The following is a 21,458-nucleotide window of genomic DNA, read 5'->3' as shown; positions in this document are numbered from 1 at the left end:
ATCCCTCAAACTCCCTCCCCCATCGAAAGAAAATTGGAAACCACAACTCTCCCTCTTGCAATTTTAATAAGGTTCGCAATAGGTGTGCTGAACCTGAGCTGCTTAAGGGAGGAGGAGGAGGAGATGTTAGTAGGGAGAGGGAAGTGTCTTTGGCAACCCAGGAGTAATAAAGTCACTTGCCATGGGGTGGGGATGTGGCTTTTGCTTCGCAGTGGAGAGACCCCCGCCCCCCCGCCCCCGGGCGATGACAAGGCAAAGTCACACAGGCGGCATTTCAACATGCCAACAAAATAATAAGTCGAATTGTAGCCCAACCAACTTGTTTTTTTTTTTTTTATTGCAAAAGTTTTACAATTACATTTTCACCCCTTTTTTTCACCCCCCCACCTCCCTCCCCAAACTTCCCGTCCTCCCTAACCCTCCCTAACCCTCCCCCCCCAGACTTCCCTATTATGTACTCATAACTAATAACACTGATATATATACCTGAACCCATCCCTCCCCCTACATAATTTTCCCTCTTTGTCTCTTTATATTAAAATATTTCTAATACATTGTTTTCAAATAAAAGCTATTTGATACTTTCTAATTTGGTATTTGTTCTGAACATATTCTATCCACCTTTTCCATTCCCATTCATAAGTCTCTTGTGAACAATCTTTTAAATATGCTGAAATCTTCGCCATCTCTGCAAAACTAGCCATCTTCGAAGTCCATTCCTCGATAGTAGGCAAAGCTTCATTCTTCCAACCCAACCAACTTGTTAAGTGAAGGAGGGCAGGAGGTAATTACCGTCGCTGTTCGAATATGTGGGTTTTTTTTTTTTGTCTGTGAGCTTTTATTTATATTTTACCCTTCTCGATGTCCTGCTTTTCAGGAGGCATAGCCTTCCGTGGCAGGAGGCTTACCTGAAGCTACTGAAAAACAGGTTGTGTGAACGCAGAGGTGCATGGTGAATAAATCCAGCGTAGTAAGTTCTGTGGGAAACCGCGATGAAGCAGAAAATCAGAAACCGCGTGCTGGTTTTATTCAGCAGAAACTGGCTGTGCAGTGATTTTTATCTGCCGCTGACTTCCTGTCAGGGTTGGATTGTCATCCTCACGTGCTGGGCGCAGGGAAGAGGGTCAAAAAGGTCAAGATGGCAGCTACAGCGGTGTGATGAGGGGTGAAATGTTATCGGTTCACACTGGTTGGGTGAACTGGTAGCGGCGGCGGCAGGTGGTTCGGCGAACTGGTAGCGGCGGCAGTGCGAGGCTCTGCCCACCTGCCCAGACATTGTTAGTTCCTGGTTTTAACCAAAATCACACATGATGCACGCACGGACACTTCCAAATTGGTAGGGAAGATAAGTAGATTTCACCCCTGGGTGTGATCCAAGTCCACTCATTTTCTACATTTTTTTTCCTTTAACAATCTTGTAATACAGGCCTGCCAAACTGGCGGCCCGCGGGCCAGATGTGTTATGCGCAGGCCACGCCCAACCCAGCTCCGCAAAGGCTAAAAGCGTCATGATACGTTACGTGACATGACCGAGTTTGACACCCGTGCTGTAATCCCTTGCATCAGGATGGAGTTGGGGCAACTGAATGGAGCTGAGCATTTACTGGCCGAATGCCCTTCCTGATGCCTATGTGGAGTTCGTAGCAGATATTATCTCTATGTACTCAGAGAGAAAAATAGCTGCTGCTACATTGGATTGAGCTCACAGCCTCCTTATTGTGAGGCGAGAGCTCCATCTCTATGCCACCACTCATTTTATACATGATACACACATAATAGGTGGAGCTTTGACACTGTAAGTTGTAACTGCCATCTTGACTTTTTTGACAACTTTTTTCCTTTCCCCTCTAAAAAGGAGTTACAAAGAGGAAGCTAGTTGTCAAAAGTTTCACATAGTAAGAATTATATTCTGTGGCTGAATGCAGAAAATGTTAATAGTTTTTGCCAAATATTCAGCTATTAAAAGCAGACGATCGAATCACCCAAAATCAATACAGGATTAAAGATTGCTATATAAATGAGGTGCTAAGCAGCTGGAAGGACTTCCCAAGCAGGGGAAGAGCTAGGGAATTGTTTTAAAAAGATGACTTTGTTGCAGGATCAGATTATCACTAAAAAAGTAAAAGGTGTTAGAAGTGGTGTAACCTTCAGTATCTTGGTCTGCATGGGCTTAGGTTAGCAGTTTCAAGTTTGGCAATTATGCATGTGGTGGCCTTTTAGCCATCTATCAAATTGTGTGTATTTAAGATATTTTTAAATCTCCTATGATAGGGGTATCAAACTCAATTTCATTGACTGCTGCATCAGGGTTGTGTTTGACCTTGGGGGACTGGGGTGGGCGTGGCCAGTGTGGGCATTGGCAGCTTGAAGTCACTCGTGTTCGGGGGCACCTTTGAGCGCCCAAGTGCTCTGCCGGAAAAAACGGGCTCCCGAGCTCCGTTTTTGGCTGCGACAGCCTCCTGCAACCCTCTGCCAGCAAAAACGGAGTCCGCGGCCCTCCGGGGCTCCGTTTTCCCTGGCAGAGGCACCATGGCCCAGTCCTTTGCTGTTTCCAGGGTGGTCCCGCAGACCAGATCTAAACACCCCGTGGACCGGATGCAGCCCCCTGGCCTTGAGTTTAACACCCTTGTCCTACGATCACAAATTTGCCTTGGGAATTTGTTTTGAGCTCTGCAAAACCTGGTAACTGGGGGAAATAGATCAGAGATATCCTGTAGTGGTTGGTGCTTTTTAGTTTAAACGAGGGTGTCAAACTCGACCGCATCACGTGATGTGGTGTGACGTGTTTTTTCTTTTGCGGAGCCAAGGTGGGCGTGGCCTTCAGGTGATGCATCCGGACCGTGAGCGGCCTGTTTGACAGGCCTGGTTTAAACAGTTTGCCCAGTTGGTTAAACTAAATGTCACGTGTACGAAGAATTGAACACCTCCATATTCCAACTCTGAAAAATGGCACATGAATATTTTTAAAATTTAGAAATCCCTTTTTTCTTCCTCTTGTGCCATATCTGTCATCGGATGTTAGCGATCATGTTGGCAATCCTATTTTTTGTCAACAGCCGCATGAAAAAGTGCTGCTGAGTTTTATCCAAACCAGTCCCTTAGGTTTTGAAGCCATGATGTTCTTATTCTGCCTGGACCTCGTTCGCCTTCAATCCTGAGAATTAAGTGAAGGATGCTGTATTTTTCTGGGTGTCGCATCACATGTCCAAAATATTCTAACTTTCGCTTTTTAATGGCTTTGATGATTTCCCTTTGCTTTCCCAGGTGGCTTATCACCTCCTCATTTGTGATTTTGTTAACCCAGCTTATACGTAACAGCCGTCTGTAAATCCACATTTGAAATGCTTCTAGTTTCTTCAAGTGGTTTTCTGTCAGAGATAAACCCTCTACTCCGTAGAGTAGAAATCCCTGCTTGCTAAAATTCTTCTCATCGATTGTTATTCCTGTCTATCAGCTGGGTAGTTGTGATGGGAGTATCACAAGCTCGAAAATTCTTGTTGAGTTACTAGCAGTTGGTTTAGATCACTTTAGGTTTGCGTGCCTTAAATCTCATGCGCTGTCTAGTCATTCAGTCTGAAGAATAAATTATTAAAGAGACATGTTTTAGAGCTCAAAGTGCTGAATACTTTAAACAAGTGTTTTATACTAATGTAAAAAAATTAATGTAAGATGCTTGTTCCTGGTTTAGCCTAATTTGGCAAGACGGCCCCCTAGGATTTATAAAATTTGGTGTAGACTTTTGTGTCTTGTTTAATGAACAATGGTTAAAAATCCTGCTTTAATAGTAAAGAATCCTTACTATTAAATCTAACCTAGACCCTCGAGAGGAACGTGAAATGTATTTAATGGGAGAAAAACTAGGTTCATCTAGAGATGGTGATGTCCCTGAATGAAGATTTGAGGAAATCATTGTGCTGATTTATGAAACCAAGAGAACTATTATTCAAAAATGTCGTTTTAAGTCTTTGGGTTCACTTCAGCTATAACGGAAGGGAATAAGGCTGCAACAGTACAACTCATTAGGAGACAAACATGGATTAGTTCATTGTGTGCACTTGATAAACCAGGTTGACGTAGTGGTTAAGGTGCTGCATAGAAACCAGGAGACTGTGAATTCTAGTCTTGCCTTAGGCATGAAAGTCACCTGGTGCCTTTAAGCCAGTCTCTCTCTCTCAGTCCAACTCACAGAGCTATTTGGGTGCAGGATGGGATGACAGGAGGACTGAGTATTATTTATGTTTGCTGCATTGAGTTACTTATAGAGTAATAAAGACAAGATAAAAACGTAAACCAAAAATTGGATTATTTCAATAGTCGGATTGTGTTACTAAGCCCTTATTAAAACGCTTTTGAGCTGAGTTTGACAGTTGGTGGCTAATTAGGGTTGTCAACAATGGCAAATGGCATATGGAAATGGTTGTGATTGTCTAGACCACAGCCTTGAGGTTTTCTAGAAGCCCTCCATCCAAGTACTAAATAGACATTAATTTGGCTAGTTTTTTTAAGAAGAACCAATCTCACTAGGTGCTATCATTAACTGCAGCCCAGAACTAAAAGAGACAAAGAAGGAAGAAGTAATAGATTGTTGTAAAAGAGAATCTAACCTGATTATTTTAGGACTTCCAATGAAGTACCCATCACCTTGCTGCTGGTCATTCTCTTTCTCTCTTTTCTTCCACCTTTCCCAACACTAGGGCTTTCTCTAGAGCAGGAGTCTCCAATCTTGGCAATTTTAAGACTTGTGGACTTCAACTCCCAGAATTCCTCAGCCAGCTTTGCTTTGGTGGCTGAGGAACTCTGGGAGTTGAAGTCCACAAGTCTTAAAGTTGCCAAGATTGGAGACCCCTGCTCTAGAGAGAAAAAGACCTTCGCTTAATGTTTCTGAAATGGGATAATTTGAGGCTGCTCATGTGTGCCTCAACTTGATTGATTTGTCCGATGACCCATTTGTTTGTTTTCATGGTATTCTTGGGAGCCCTTTCCGGTGCCAAATTTCAAAATTTGTGATTGGATAGGTAATAGACACGTTAAAGAAGCATTGAACTAAGTTGGCTGGAGATGCTAATTTAAAAAAAAGAAACTAAGCCTAGCAGCTAAAGAAGATTAGCAGACAATATAGAAACCAGAACGGGATCATTAGAAACTCTTTCTACAATGCTCAAAGCTCAACTTACTTATACTGCAATCGATTTGTTTTGACTAGTAATAAGAGAAATATTGCCATTTTGGCCACCCAGATGTTATTGAACTAAGCCAGAAAGAGGCCCGTTTCCGGACTTCCGGAACCTCCAGTAGGCCTGTTTTTTGCCCTCCCAGACCCTCCGCGCGGCCCTGCACTTACCTGGAATGATGAATGGGCCGCGTGGAGACTCCTAGGAAGGGCCGGGTGGGCGTAGCCAGCCAGGGGTGGTATTTGGGCATTCGCCGAACCCCGTCGATCCTTGGCTAGAGGATCGCCTGAATCCTGCCGAACCCCCAGAAACCCACCCCTGCTTTGTCCCCCTTCTACACATGTCAATGTATATGAATGTCCATGGGGGTTAAGTGTTTGGGGGGGGAGATAAATTACGAAACAGGCATGACCATTAATACCTTTAATCCATAAAATACATATACATACTTTATATTAAATACATGATAAAAATATAATGCAGACATTTGTGTGACGATGTCAATGCACACATGTGTTGTGGCCCGTCAGCGGCCTGTGCGGATTGTAGCTGATTCCGACAGCGAGGAGGCTGGTGTGGTGTTATGCCAGCAACCTGTGCAGCTGGCACCCGAGTCAGACAATGAGGAGGCTGGAGAAGATGTGGTGCCAGAGGCAGGGATTCAGCCAGGGCCTTCAGAACCTCCAGAAGCTCCCTTAAGTGAAGAGGACGAAGAGGAGGAGCCTCTTCTCGATGCACGGGCGCGCACAGCTGCCAAAAGGCAGGAGTGGCTCCTCAGGAGGAGGTCTCCTCAAGAGTAAGGCTTGGGGCTAATTGGCCACTCCCTTAGCCTATTTAAGAAGGAACGCTGACTGAAGCAAGTTGTAGGGAACAACTTAAGTTCATTCTCCTTCGCGTCTGAATCTCTGTGAATTGCTCCTGGGCTTTCTGCCAACCTTAGTAAGATTGTGATTACTTTATCTTTGTTTTCTTGTAGGCTGTTAAAGAAGTTTATTAACAGCCTTTGTTTGGAAAAGACTGAGTTATTTTAGTAAATTTAAGTTTTGTACAAACTTTATGTGTGCTGTGTTTCTTTGGGGTCCGTAGCTGGGGCAGAACAACATGGTGTCACGATGACATTATTGTAGTTTGCGGTGGATGTGGCTGAATCAATGCTCAGCGTGCTGTGTGAATATGGCAAGTAGGGTTTGAATTAACCTAGTTCAATATATTGAGAGTACACAGCTGTGCAGTACCATCAAAGAACAATGTTCCAGAACAAACTTCTAAAAATAGATGAAAGATATAACTTTTATCTTTCTGATTCCTCTCCCAGTCTTTCATCATATTTATTCCCTAAAAATGATGTCTTGGTTTCCTGGTATCTCACCTTTGAGATTTGATAATGTTCTCAAACAAAATTCCCCCTTTTGACTTTATTTGCTTTTTAAAGCTCTTAGCTGTTTACTTGTTCCTACACTTGAAAGTTTATCTTCCAACTAGTACATGAATTTGTCCAAAAACTTGTACTATAACCTCCGACCATCTAATATTAGATTTCAGAGAGTAATTGGGTGGAAGCTTCTCTTCTTTTTCTTGAATGCGTTTATTAACCCGATGACAATGGTGATAGAATTAGGTACCAGTCAAATAACTTTTAGAAATCCAAGCATTTCAGCCCCAGACCCATCTTGTAATGCAGAAGATTCTTAAAATTAACATAAAATTGAAACCTGAAGAATTGTTGGAGAAGGAGTTGGGAAAAAAGATTTGGAATTTTGTTCTTCTATATGTTGGTTGCAGCGAGAATGCTAAATGCACAGAAATGGAAAGATATATTAAGCCCCATAACAGAAGAATGGATGGAAAAAGCAATATTGCTGGTAGAGATGGCAAAATCGACTATTTCAATTAGAGAAAAGAATATATCCAGTTTTGTTTCTACTTGGAAACCATTTCTGGACTTTGTGCAGAAAAAAAATGAACTTTTAACTTGGGTTTTGTCGATTAATCTAGTTATAGAAATGGCTTGGGGCTTGATGGTAAAGTAAAAAGTTGAGGATGTACTTCTATTTTGTACTTTACTGCAATGAAAAAAGTTGGAAGTCCATGCTTTTTTCTTCTTTCCGCTTTTGTCCCAAATATCACTTTCACCTTTTTTCCCCCTTCCCTGTTTCCCTATTATCTTTATTATCATTTACATTTTATATCATGGTAATCTTAATGGAATTCTGGGGTGGGGGGGAAGAAATCCAAGAATTTCAGCATGTAACAAGTAACATTTATTATGGCTTGTCCCATTCTGTTGGAATTTGGGACATTTCCCCCCAGGTTTTTTTTAATGTATTTATTACATCTGGCTAGAATTTAGAATAACAGAGTTGGAAGGGACCTTGGAGGTCTTCTAGTCCAACCCCCTGCTTAGGCAGGAAACCCTACACCACTTCAGACAAATGGTTATCCAACACCTTCTTAAAAACTTCCAGTGTTGGAGCACTCACAACTTCTGGAGGGAAGTTATTCCACTGATTAATTGTTCTCACTGTCAGGAAATTCCTCCTTAGTTCTAAGTTGCTTCTCTCCTTGATTAGTTTCCACCCATTGCTTCTTGTCCTGCCCTCAGGTGCTTTGGAGAATAGCTTGACTCCCTCTTCTTTGTGGCAGCCCCTGAGATATTGGAACACAGCTATCATGTCTCCCCTAGTCCTCCTTTTCATTCTATGCCACCTTTTGAGATTTCCTAAAGGAGGATTTTTGTCAGCAAGACGTTTAAAAAGAATCAGTCAGTCAAAAAATTAAGAAACACCAGGTTGAAGTTCATTTTTTTTTTAAAAAAGAGTTTTGATAACAGCAATGACTGATGACATACTGCAACATGTTTCTTTCTTTTTAGCTTTTGCCTATGTATATTTTGAGTGTCATAAATTTTCTAGAAGGATACATGTAGGCCTCTTTAGTTGGATGCCAAGAAGCTTGCTCCTTCAAGAAAACGCACAATTGTTCACTTGTTTTCCAGCTGCCAGAAGGTGGGTGTGATGGCAATGCTGCACCCAGTTTGGGTGTATTGTTGCAGATCGAGAAAGGAATCAGGCTAGGTGAGGAATGCTGATACAGGAAGTGGCCCAGGCAAGTAGGCATAAAAACCTGGGTTCAACCAGCCTACCATTAAACCCGTTCTGCTGTTTTGCACAGGATCTGTTGGGAAAAGTGATGATGACTTAGCCTGATAGGGAAGCTGTCAGGGGAATCTGTTTGTTGAGGTCGCACAAGTCTTGAGAAGAGGAAGAACAATGAATGGAAAAGCTCCTAAGAAAGCAGGATTGCTATGGGATAGTTGCCCAGATGCAATGGTGAAATCTAATTTTTTTTACTACCGGTTCTGTGGGCGTGGCTTGGTGGGTGTGGTGTGGCTTGGTGGGCGTGGCTTGGTGGGCATGGCCTTCCGGGTGCGCTTCAAGGTCTTGGTTCTCACCTTTAAAGCGCTCCATGGCTTAGGGCCCGGTTATTTACGAGACCACCTTCTGCCACCGATAACCTCCCACCGGCCAACTCGGTCCCACAGAGAGGGCCTCCTTAGGGTGCCGTTGGTCAAGCAATGTTGACTGATGACCCCCAGGGGGAGAGCCTTCTCTGTGGGGGCACCCACCCTCTGGAACGAGCTACCCCTAGGAATACGACTAATCCCGGACTTCCGGACCTTCCGTTGAGCTTTGAAGACCTTCCTATTTCAGCAAGCTGGGCTGGCTTAAAATTTTAATGGGTTATTTTAAGGGTAATGGGTTTTAATTTTTGGGAAGCCAATTTGATTTAATTCTGCTTTTAAATTATTTTAAATTTTATATTGTATGTATTTTAATTTTGGCTGTTCACCGCCCTGAGTCCTTCGGGAGAAGGGCGGTATACAAATTTAAATAATAAATAATAAATAAATAAATAAATGGCAGGGGAAGGATACTGCAAAATCTCCATTCCCACCCTACTCCAGGGGAAGGATACTGCAAAATCCCCATTCCCACCTCACTCGGGGGCCAGCCAGAGGTGGTATTTGCCAGTTCTCTGAACTGCTCAAAATTTCTGCTACCAGTTCTCTGGAACCTGTCAGAACCTGCTGGATTTCACCCCTGCCCAGATGGGATAATTTATAGCAATAGCACTTAGACTTATATACCGCTTCATAGTGCTTTTTACAGCCCTCTCTAAGCGGTTTACAGAGTCAGCATATTGCCCCCAACAATCTGGGTCCTCATTTTACCCAACCTTAGAAGGATTGCTGGAAGTGTGGGAATGGTAGTGGGACGTACTTCCACCAATGGTGGACGTGCTCCACAGCAGGCAAATATTGGTCCAAGGTTCGTAATTGGATACTGGAAATTACAGGATATAATTTAGAGCTGAAACCAGAGATTTTTTTATTAGGAATGAAACCAGACAAAATAACAAAGGAAAAATGGTACTTGATCCTCCACATCACTACTGCAGCTAGGATAATATACGCGCAAGAATGGAAAAATGAATTAATACCCACAGAAAATAAATTGAATTGGAAAATTACAGAATGCACAGAGGCAGACCGGTTAACGAAATTACTTAGAAACCAAAAAGATTCTGATTATTACAAATGTTAGAATTCATGGTATAATTGGGTGAAAGAAAAGAGAGGGAAATGAAATGGATTGTATTAGTGGTATAGGCGCATATTTGTGTACATTAGTTGCAGTAACCTTGTATGTATATATGTAAAGTATTGTATTTTTAAAAATGAAAATAAACTTTGATAAAAAAAAAAAAAGAAGGATGGGAGGCTGAGTCAACCTTGAGCTGGTGAGATTTGAACTGCCGAACTGCAGCTAGCAGTCAGCTGAAGTAGCCTGCAGTACTGCGCTCTAACCACTACACCACCGCAGCTCTTTATGAATCTTAGATATTTAAATGAGTGCATTTGGTGGGTAGGAAAACCAGGACAGGAAAAATACTGAGCATACCAACTTTTGGAGTACTATTATGTTAACTTTTATGTTGCAAGTCATTCTTTTTTACTTGACCTACCAGAGTGGTATGTTTTTATAGTTTTTGAGATGTTTCACTGAACTTGTGAATATGAAATTCTCAATAACCGATAGGTATGAATGTACGTGTGATGTATCATATGTTTTGCCTCAGATATTTTTAAGAATATAACTGTTGGATTTTTTCATGTTTCTTTTCTGGAAACATGAGCTCTGGGTCCATTAATTTGCAAAGCCATATTTAGTTTTCTACAGCGGTTTCTCAGGAGTCATTTGTAGTCAGGGATAGCTGCCGCGAAAGCTAGCAGAAAATATTAGCACGCCAGGAATACTTTTATAAATGCTCACCATTTGTGTTTAATAATCCAGGTTAATTATCTCTTTGACCTTCATGTAGGTGGTTTAACATGGAACTGCAGGTATATGCAAATCCTACCCAGCTGCATTTTGGCTTTGAAGACACATTCAGCTAATTTTTTTTTTAAAAAAAAACACATTCTATTATGATTCATTGTTCACCAGGCCTTTTCAAAGACCGTCTTCTGTCTTTACAGATTAACAAATTTATTGGTAGCATAAATTTTGTGGAATAAACTCTATTTTAGGTGTTGTATGAAGTGATTCTTAAGCTGAGGAATGGAGAAAACTGTGCGGTTTGAGCAAGACAATACGAGCTTTAAAGAGTGCAACAGTCCAGAGGTGGGTTTCAGCAGGTTCTGACCAGTTCTGGAGAACCGGTAGCAGAAATTTTGAGTAGTTTGGAGAACCGGTAGTAAAAATTCTGACTGGCCCCGCCCCCATCTATTCTCTGCCTCCCAAGTTCCAGCTGATCAGGAGGACATGGGAATTTTGCAGTAGCCTTCCCCTGGATTGATTGATTGATTGATTGATTGATGTAATTTATATGCCGCCCTTCTCCCGTAGGACTCAGGGCGGCTTACAAAAACAAAACAAGGAATTACATAAATAATTAAAATCAGTTTAAAATTAAATTAAAATCAATTAAAAATTATTAAAATTATTCGAAGTCACCCCTACGGATTCAGCCCATTTGGTGAAAAAGCCACGTCTTCAATTCGCGGCAGAAGGAGAGGAGGTCCGGGGCTGTCCTGAGGCCAGATTGGGGACAGAATGGAGATTTCACAGTATCCTTCCCCTGGAATGGGGTAGGAATGGAGATTTTATAGTATCCTTCCACCAAGCCACACCCACCAAGCCACACTCACAGAACCAGTAATAAAAAAATTTGAAACCCACCACTGCAACAGTCATGTTGCAATCCACCCATCTTAAAGTTGCCAAAATTGAGAAACACTGCTCTAAATTTTTTGGAAAAAATATCGGGCAAAGAAATTCTTTTTACAGAAAAAAAAAAGTAAAAAAGTAACGTGTCTAAACTGTTGTCACTTAGGAATGTCTTTTGCATTTAATGAGAAATCTGTATCTGAGAGAGTTTCTCCTTGTGATTAATGATTGACAATGAAACTCTACCATATGTGCATATAATTATATATATTTGCAAACAGATAAAGAAAGACTAACAATGAGAGCTGATTGTTTTAATATAATGAACATACTTCAGCTGGACTGCCTGAAAATGTTAGAGGGAATCCTTTAAAAAGGCTCACTAACAATTATTAAAATTCTCCCCCATGAACTAAGAGGAATATTTAAAACAAAGGAGTGTTCTAGGGGAGTTACAATGAAACATGCAAGAGTGGGAAGGTTACTTTGCTTGCTGCTCTTCACGAAACTAATAACTTTCTTATCAGTGACTTTAAACGCTTCTGGGAATGCAATATAATGATATTGCAGCTGCTGGCATGGGATCAAATGAACAGGCCTTGCATCACCGAGAAATAAGATTGTCAACCTCTGTGTGCATTTCTTATACATTGAGTGCAAATCAATTTCCTTGTCTTTCTTTCTCAGATCTGTTGGCTTCCAAAGCTTTTAGGATTGCACCTTGTAAATGTATAACTGAAGTCCAGCAGCTTGGAGATAATCACTCTTCAGAAAACACACGCTTGGTGTTATAATGATAGCAGACTTTGTATTTTGAGATTTTGGTTCTTAAGAACTGCTTAATCAGAAGTACAGTAATGATAACGGTGTGTTTGGTAATGAAGGGCTATATGGCAGCTTCAGGAATATATCATTTTATTGCAGATGAATAGAGAATAATTCCACTGCTCCAAGCAATTTGCATTTTGATGCTCCTATCTAGAGCCCTGTATATCAAACTACAAACAGATGAAAATGTTTTGCTAAAGAGAATAAAATTTATAGAGAGCTTTTATTGTCTGAGAGGGATATGTACAGTATGTCTCATTAGAGGCTGGCTTTGAAGCCTGGCAGTCCATATAACTACTAAAACTTCCTTGTCATGACCTTTAACTAGGCAAATTTGGTACTTCATAGAGCAACCATTTTTAAACCAAGATACTTCAGATCAGGGGTGAAATCCAGCAGGTTCTGACAGGTTCTGGAGAACCGGTAGCGGAAATTTTGAGCAGTTTGGAGAACCGGCAAATACCACTTCTGGCTGGCCCCCGAGTGGGGTGGGAATGGAGATTTTGCAGTATCCTTTCCCCTGGAGTGGGGGTGGGAATGGAGATTTTGCATCCTTCTCCTGCCACGCCCACCAAGCCACACCCATAGAACTAGAAATAAAAAAAATTGGATTTCACCACTGTTTCAGATGGGTCCAAAATCCTGGATCCATGACTCCAGAGAGAATGAAATTTGGGGAAGTTTGGACCATTTCAGTGCTACTTTCACGAGATCTTCATCCTCAGTATTCTGTGAAATTTTCCCAGCCAGCTTTTGCAATCCTTTACTCCCCCACCCAGCAGCAGCCTCTTACCTGCCTGCAGCAAAGGCAAGGCAAGGCAAGGCAGGCAGGCTGGAAGGAAGGAAGGAACTGTCACATACTCTCCCTCACTAATGCCATCCTCCATGAGCTCCTTTGATCTGTGCCACCCCTCTTGTGTGTTCCCTGAGCTGTCAGCCCCCATTTGCCTTGCCTGACCCATGCATCCCTCTTGACTTATGTCACTCTTCCACATTTTTTTTATTTTTAATTTTTTTTATTTATTTTTATATGCCGCCCTTCTCCGGAGACTCAGGGCGGCTTACAATGCGTTAAGCAATAGTCTTCATACTTTTGTATATTTTATACAAAGTCAGCTTCTCATTTTACCTACCTTAGAAAGGATGGAAGGCTGAGTCGACCTTGAGCCTGGTGAGAATTGAACTCGCAGTAATTGCAGGCAGCTGGATGTTAAATGCTGCCTTAGTAGGTAGCCTCCTACGCCACTCAAGCTCCTTGCCTTCCCTGACCTGAATAGTTTTCCTTGTGCACCCCAGACACCAAGGCAGGCAGGCAGGCAGGCAGGCAGGAAGGAAGGGGCAGAATTACAGCGAAGGAGGGAGAGAAGAAAAGAAAGGTGGAGGAGAGGGATGGAGGAAAGAAGGAATAATAGACTAACAGAATTGGAAGGGACTTTGGAAGTCTTCTAGTCCAAGCCCCTGCTCAGGTAGGAAACCCTACACCAGTGATGGCTAACCTTTTTGCCGTTGCGTGCCAAAACCGGGGGGCAGCGTGGGGAGTCACATGTGTGTGTGTCCACACCCATAATTCAGTGCACCTCCCCCCACACACGCATGTGCGTGCAACCCTCCCACGCTCCCCCTGCTTTTGGCACGGTCGGCCTGGAAGGCTCATTTTTTTTCTCCCCAAGCTCCAGAGGCTTTCTAGGAGCCTGGGGAGGGCAAAAACAGCCTTCCCCACCTCTCCCCCGGAGGCCCTCCGGAGGCTGGAAGCAGCCCGTTTTCTGACTTCCGGTGGTCCCGGAAGGGCCAAAAATCAGCTGGCTGGCGCGCGCATGTGCACTGGAGTTGAGCTAGGGCAACGCTTGTGTGCCCACAGATATGGCTCCATGTGCCACCTGTGGCACGCGTGCCATAGGTTCGCCATCACGGCCCTATACCATTTCAGACAAATGGTTATCCAATCTCTTCTTAAAAAGCTTCCAGTGTTGGAGTACCCACAACTGCCGGCAAGTTGTCCCACTGATTAATTGTTCAAAATTTCCTGACAGGAAGGAAGGAAGGAAGGAAGGAAGGAAGGAAGGAAGGAAGGAAGGAAGGAAGGAAGGATCTGAAACAATGACTCAATGGAACACAGATTGTTTAGTCCATTTTAAAACTCAGTGTATACATTTCTATGTTGTTGTATGTTAATACCTGCAATGAGTTACATGCTCTTTTTCTCACAAACATATGTTCTTCACTATTTAATGGTGGTTGTTAACATATAAAAATACTCAAAGAGCATCATTTTCTTTGGCCTGTTTTCTGGATATTTACACATCTCTTCCTATTTTCTGGAAAGTATTTCTTGAAGATTGATGTCGTGCCTTTTGATTTACCCTTTTCAAGTGTATCGTAGTGACATTTACTCATATTTTCCATTACCTGATTAGACTGTAACTATTGGAAAGCAGAGGCCTGCCCTGTATGAATTGTTGTCCATTTTGTGTAAGATTATAAAAATAAACTGTAACCACTGGTACTTACTTGGTTTAGTGAGGCAGTAAGGAATAATCACTTCCGAAAGATGAGAATACATATAGTTCAGGATTGAAATGTGGAATTCCTGGTGCTGTCTGAGCTTGTTTGTTGTTATTTTGTTACCTAACTCCATTATGCAGTACAGGTAATCCTCAATTTACAACAGTTTGTTAAGTGAGCATTCAAAGTTACAGCGGCACTGAAACAAAGGGACTTATGACCATTTTTCATACTTAATGACCGTTGCATCATCCCTACGGTCACATGTTCAGAATTCAGATGCTTGGCAACTGGTCCATATTTATGACAGCTGCAGTGTCCTGGGGTCACGTCAGAGGTGGGTTGCTACCGGTTCGCCCCGCATTCGGACAAACCGGTAGCGGCGGCGGGAGGCTCCGCCCACCTGTCCGGATGCTTCTGCGCATGCGCAGAAGTGTTGCGCGCGTGCCCACGAGCGAACTAGTAGCAACAGGGTCATGTGTTTCGCGACCTTCTGACAAGCAAAGTCAATGAGGAAGCTTAATAGCCATGCTATTAACTTAACAACTGCAGTGATTCACTTAGCAACTGTGGCAAGAAAGGTCATAAAGTGGGGCAAAACACACTTAACAACTGTTTCACTTAGCAGCAGAAGTTGCAGTCATAAGTTGAGGACTACCTGTATAATAAATCTGTATACTAATAAACCTGTATAATTTTGCCAGTACAACTACTATCTCAGTCAATGTAATCTCCTGGTATACTTAGAGGAGATTCACACCAGTGGTGGGTTCCTCCCGGTTCGGCCCAGTTCTCCCGAGCTGGTAGTGGTGACGATATGACGTCACTGAACTGGTTCTGCCCCCCCGCACCCTGCCCGCACCCCACACCCACCCACCCCGCATTATTCTTACCTTTTATTTGGCTCCATCCCCAATCTATTGCTGCCTCCATAGTCCCAGCTGATGACTAGAGAGAAAAAAACTGTTTAAACTCTTGCCGCGGGGCTTCAAAGGCCGTCCTACAGCTGATCAGTCTTAAAAGAAAACAAATGAGTAGAGCGGTGCCTGCAAAAATACATGAGTAGATCAGTGCCTGCAAAAATAAATGGGTAGACCAGTGCCTGCAAAAATACATGAGTAGATCAGTCCCTGCAAAAATAAATGGGTAGACCAGTGCCTGCAAAAATACATGAGTAGATCAGTGCCTGCAAAAATACATGAGTAGATCAGTCCCTGCAAAAATAAATGGGTAGACCAGTGCCTGCAAAAATACGTGAGTAGATCAGTGCCTGCAAAAATACATGAGTAGATCAGTGCCTGCAAAAATAAATGGGTAGACCAATGCCTGCAAAAATACATGAGTAGATCAGTGCCTGCAAAAATAAATGGGTAGACCAGTGCCTGCAAAAATACATGAGTAGATCAGTGCCTGCAAAAATAAATGGGTAGACCAGTGCCTGCAAAAATACATGAGTAGACCGGTGCCTGCAAAAATACGTGAGTAGATCAGTGCCTGCAAAAATAAATGGGTAGACCGGTGCCTGCAAAAATACATGAGTAGATCAGTGCCTGCAAAAATACATGAGTAGATCAGTGCCTGCAAAAATAAATGGGTAGCTCTGCAAGCAGTTAAAAGCCTGGTAGATCAGTACCTCTGCTAAATCCTAAAGAATTGTCACAAGACCATCAAGCCATGTCCACAAAATAAGCCATGCCCACAGAACCGGTAGTAAAAGTTTTTAGAACCCACCCCTGATTCACACCGCTTAATTAATGCCACGATTGGAGTAAAAATAGAACTTTAAGGGGGGGGGGCATTTTTGTCTTTTATCGAAATTTACATAGCAAACTCTTAAGGTGAAGCAATGTGACGCCTGCTGTTCACACCTTTGGAAAAACTGCTTATAAGAACAATCAAACTCTAGGAAATGAAGTTGAGCATAAAATATTTTGACCGCCTAAAAGCACCTTTCCAGTGGTGGCAATTTGATTTCCCATAAGGGGCAAATGCTAAGTCAAGTATTTTCACCTTTTTTTTTTTTTTGCAAGCGTTAGGCTAGACGACTGCACATTTGTAAACAAGATTAGAAAAGAACGCTTGCCAAGTGCTGGGAATTTTAAATTAACATGGGTGAAGTGAAACAATTACTACTGTGTATGATCGCTGTTTTTCATTTGTAGAACCTCCCATCTTTGGGGATAACTATGATGATATCGCTATCCTGGGGCCATTGTCTTGAAGTAATAACAGCTTCTCAATTTGTAGAGGGCTATAACATCAAAGAATTACTATGCCTGTTAGGTTCTAGCTTTTGAAATATCAATCCAGATGGAAAACATATAATTGCTACCCATTTGTTGATAGTTGTAGTCAGTGGTGGGCTGCAACCAGTTCGGTGATTGCGCGCTTTGTGGCCACACGTGCGCTTCACAGGCGCGCGCCTAACATGCTTCCACGCAGTGTTCAAAATACAGCAATTGAAACTCAGCTGCTTACCTTCTAAGGCAGCCCCGGTAAGTAGAACAGCGGAGGTGTGGAAATCAGCTGTGCCGGGCGAATCAGCTGAGCCAGAAAGAAGGAAATATAGGACAGGATAGAGTGGGGGCGGGGGGCGGAGCCAGCTGAGTATCGGAACTACCAGTTCGCCCGAACCAATCTGAACTGGCAGCAGCCCACTACTGATTATAGTTAACATTTCTAGTTTCTATACTATTGTTTAGAAGCAATATAGTGTGTACGACAAGACAATATTGTGTCTTGTTGTACACCAAGATTTATCGTGGATTAACAGGCTCTTCTGCTGTGTAGAATCAATTCTTCTAAAACCTGAATTTCTTTGGGCAATTAAAATCAAATTAGCATGTCAGTCAAAATAAGGGTTGAGGCAGGAAGGATGGGGTTTTGGTGTGATGTGGCACATTAAAAAAAATCCAGGAGAAAATGAATGAGAGAAGGAAAAAGTTGTAAGTTGTTATTCAGGTGTTGATTTGGCCTTACCATTTGGCAATTAAGTGTTGCAAAATATCTTTATTTATTTAGTGACTGTTCAAAGTCACAACGGCACTGAAAAGGGACATATGACCGTCAGAAGTTCGCAAAAGATAGTCACGTGATCCCGCAACCATCATATATGCCAAGCATCTGAATTTTGTTCACGTGCTGCAATGGTTGTCGGTGTGAAAAACGGTCATAAGTCACTTTTGTCACTTTGTAACGGTCAGTAAATGAACTGTTATAAATCGAGGACTACCTGTAGATCGGTTGCTCCTGTTAGAACTGTCCTCTGTGAATTTACTCGCTCTCCTTTTACACCCAAGGTAAAGGAGCCATCGCTGTTGCTTGTGGTAATGAATTTCACAATTTAATTATAAGTTTGGTGAAGAAATGCTTTCTTTGGCTTAAGTTTATTTCCGACCATCTTTTCTCAGATTCTAGCATTCTGGGACATCTCCATACCACATGTGATTTTTATACCACTCGATATTTTTTTTCTCCCAAGACAGGCGTGTCAAACTCAATTTCATTGAGGGAAGCATCAGGGTTGTGTTTGACTTTGTGGGGGGCGTGGCCAGGGGGCATGGCCAGCTTGATGTCACTCGTGTCAGGGACGCCTGTGACCCGAGTGCTCTGCCAGAGAAAACGGGCTCCTGAGCGCCGTTTTCGGCTGCAACGGCGCCCTGCAACCCTCTCCGTTTTCGCTGGCAGAGGCACTGTGGGCCAGTCCTTTGCTGTTTCCAGGACAGCCCTGTGTGTCAGATCTGGAAGCCATCTTCCTACCTTTGTGCCTTCAGGCTTCAGGCCTGCCACAAATTCTATTGTGGGAAATTGGGAGGGGGGATTGTATAGAGTGAAGAAGATATGTAATCAAAATAAAATTATTTATAGAAAGTGAAGGCCATTGTGCCCTGCAGCTGTGTTGCGAAGAATGAGGAGGTATCTTCTGTTCCGGACGGTACCTGATTGGACGTGTGGCGGACATGTGGCAAAGTCTTGAACTTTCTTTTGGGTGTGGAAAACCCGGAAGCTCTCAGATTCGGGTTTTCCCAGCTGTGCCAATATGACATCTCGAATAAAAGTTAACTTTGCGGAATTTCAAGCCTTCGGAATTTGATTTCGTTGGGGGTGTTACTTGGACCCCTGACATTGTGGGCCAGATCTAAGCACCCCGCAGGCTGGATCTGACCCCCAGGCCTTGAGTTAGACACCTCTGTTCCAAGAGAAAGATGCATGTGCTAGTCTATTAAATGCATATCTCCAAACAAGAATAATCATTTTCTCCTTCATGCTCTCAAGGCTGATGAGAGGTTGGAACTCTAATGTAAAGTCTTATTCTGCTCATCCAGTTGAGACTTTCCCCCCGGGATGGGATACTAAATCATATCCAGATGGGTGGTTTTAGCTGTTGGACAGGGATAGAATGGAAATCTCAGCTTACGAACCTTGTCAAGTTAATTGAAATAGTGCAATAATGTGTGACTTGTGGAATCACCAAGGCAGTGTGTAATCTTTGGTGTGAGAATCAAAGCGTTTAAAATAGAAGCTAATATTTAGTGCAAAGGATCCCGTTTTGCTTTGATTGCTCAAAGGGTGAGGTTTGTCCTTTCCCTTTTTGGTTTACTTAACATTATGATTCTAAATCAGGCATTTCTTTACAGCTTGGGATTTAAGGAGGTGGCATTCTGTGAAAAGGGAATGGGGAAAAAAGTGGGATTACTTTATATCTGTTGATGAAGAGGGGGTTTGTGTGGAATTTAGACGATTGCAAACTATCTTTGGGGGAGCTTATACAGATAGTCCTTGACTTATGACCATGATTGAGCCCAAAATTTCTGCTGCTAGGCAAAACAGTTGTTAAGTGAATTTTGCCCCATTTTAAGACTTTTCTTGCCACAGTTGTTAAGTGAATCACTGCAGTTGTTAAGCTAGTAACTCGGTTGTTATTGAATCTGACTTCCCCCGTTGTCTTTGCTTGCCAGGTCACAAAAGGGGATCAGGTCAGTGGTAAAATCCAAATTTTTTTTACTACCTGTTCTGTGGGTATGGCTTGGTGGGCATGGTGTGACTTGGTGGGCATGGCAGGGGAAGGATCAGGAGTGAAATGCTCCCGGTTCGGACTGAAAACAACAAAGGACCGCCCCTTGGTGCCTCTGCCAGTGAAAATGGAGCTTGGGAGGGCCACACTTGGCCCTCCCAGGCTCCGTTTTTGGCCGTGACGACCTCCTGCAGCCCTCTGCTAGTAAAAACAGAGCTTGGGAGGACCGCACTCGGCCCTCCCGGGCTCCGTTTTCACTGGCAGAGGGCTGCAGGAGGCCGTTGCAGCCAAAAACGGATCCTTGATGAGTGATGTTGATCTGGCCACGCCCCCCTGGCCTCACACACCCAGCTCCTCCCCCCCAAGGTCAAACACAATCCTGATGCGCCCTCAATGAAATCAAGTTTAACACCTCTGGCTTAGAATATGAAAACATGGCATAATATTATCTATTATCTCAAGGAATGGTGGAACCTGCTAACCTGAGTCATATTAACAATGCACACACTGCCTTCTTCTTACTATCTTCCCTCACACACGGTTAATGAGCAAAACAGTTGCAAAGAGTTGGAGGAAACCAGAAGATATAATTTCGGTTTCAAATTCCAAGTGCCTCAATTAATGACTGCCTTCTCTGGAGGGTCCTTGAGCTACACCCTAGGGGAGATTCCATTAATATTTTCCTGAGAATTAGCACAATTAAACACAAAGCAGTGACTGTTCAGATTCCAGGCAGGAGTTAAGCCAACTCAACCGACGGAAGTCAAGGATTTCATACCAGAAAAATCTATACTCTTCCACTCAGCAACACCCTTCCTTATAATTGTAAACACCGCTGGAAACACCAGTTGAATTCCTAAGAAAGCAAATCAGGGACCAGAGGAAAGAAATAGAGCCTCACTTAACGCTACGCTAAGACCTAGAAATATTTATTTATTTTATTTTATTTATTTATTGTCGTCAAGCATGTATTAGATAACAGGTAAAAGTATAAACATAATTTGAATACATGAAAAGAGTAAGTAAAAAGGAATATTAGGACAGGGATGGTAGGCACGCTGGTGCGCTTATGCACGCCCCTTACAGACCTCTTAGGAATGGGGTGAGGTCGACAGTAGACTGTCTAAGGTTAAAGTTTTTGGGGTTTGGGTTAGAAGCCACAAAATCAGGTAGTGCATTCCAGGCATTGACTACTCTGTTGCTGAAGTCATACTTTCTGCAATCGAGTTTGGAGCGGTTTACCTTGAGTTTGTATCTATTGTGTGCTTGTGCGTTGTTGTGGTTGAAGCTGAAGTAGTCATTGACAGGTAGGACGTTGTAGCAGATAATTTTATGTACTATGCTTAGGTCAGACCGAAGGCGGCAAAGTTCTAAGTTGTCTAAGCCCAAAATTTCAAGTCTGGTGGCATAAGCCTTCTGTCTGTTGAGCCCGGGTTAGCTCAACAGACAGAAGCACTGTAATGTAACACCAGCTGTCTGCAATTAAAGTAAGATCGAATCTCGCCAGGCTCAAGGTTGACTCAGCCTTCCATCCTTTCTAAGGTAGGTAAATTGAGGACCCAGTTTTTGGGGTAATAAGCTGACTTTGTATAAATATACAAAAGTATGAAGGCTATTGCTTAACGCACTGTAAGCCGCCCTGAGTCTCCGGAGAAGGGCGGCATATAAATCAAATTTAAAAATAAATAAATAAATAAATAAGGTATTCTGTTG

At 42.8% G+C, this 21,458-nt stretch overlaps 1 protein-coding gene across 1 annotated transcript in view; it reads left to right on the top strand.

The window, feature by feature from the left end:
* The window catches only part of CRACD (capping protein inhibiting regulator of actin dynamics), a 174,142-nt gene that overhangs the window by 1,410 nt on the left and 151,274 nt on the right, over nucleotides 1-21,458 (top strand). The window lies entirely within an intron of this gene.

This window comes from Pantherophis guttatus, chromosome 8 (genome assembly GCF_059756535.1).
Source record: "Pantherophis guttatus breed Tessera chromosome 8, ASM5975653v1, whole genome shotgun sequence".
NCBI lineage: Eukaryota > Metazoa > Chordata > Lepidosauria > Squamata > Colubridae > Pantherophis > Pantherophis guttatus.
Note: the sequence above shows the minus strand (reverse complement) of the source record. Positions and strands in the feature narration are given on the sequence as shown.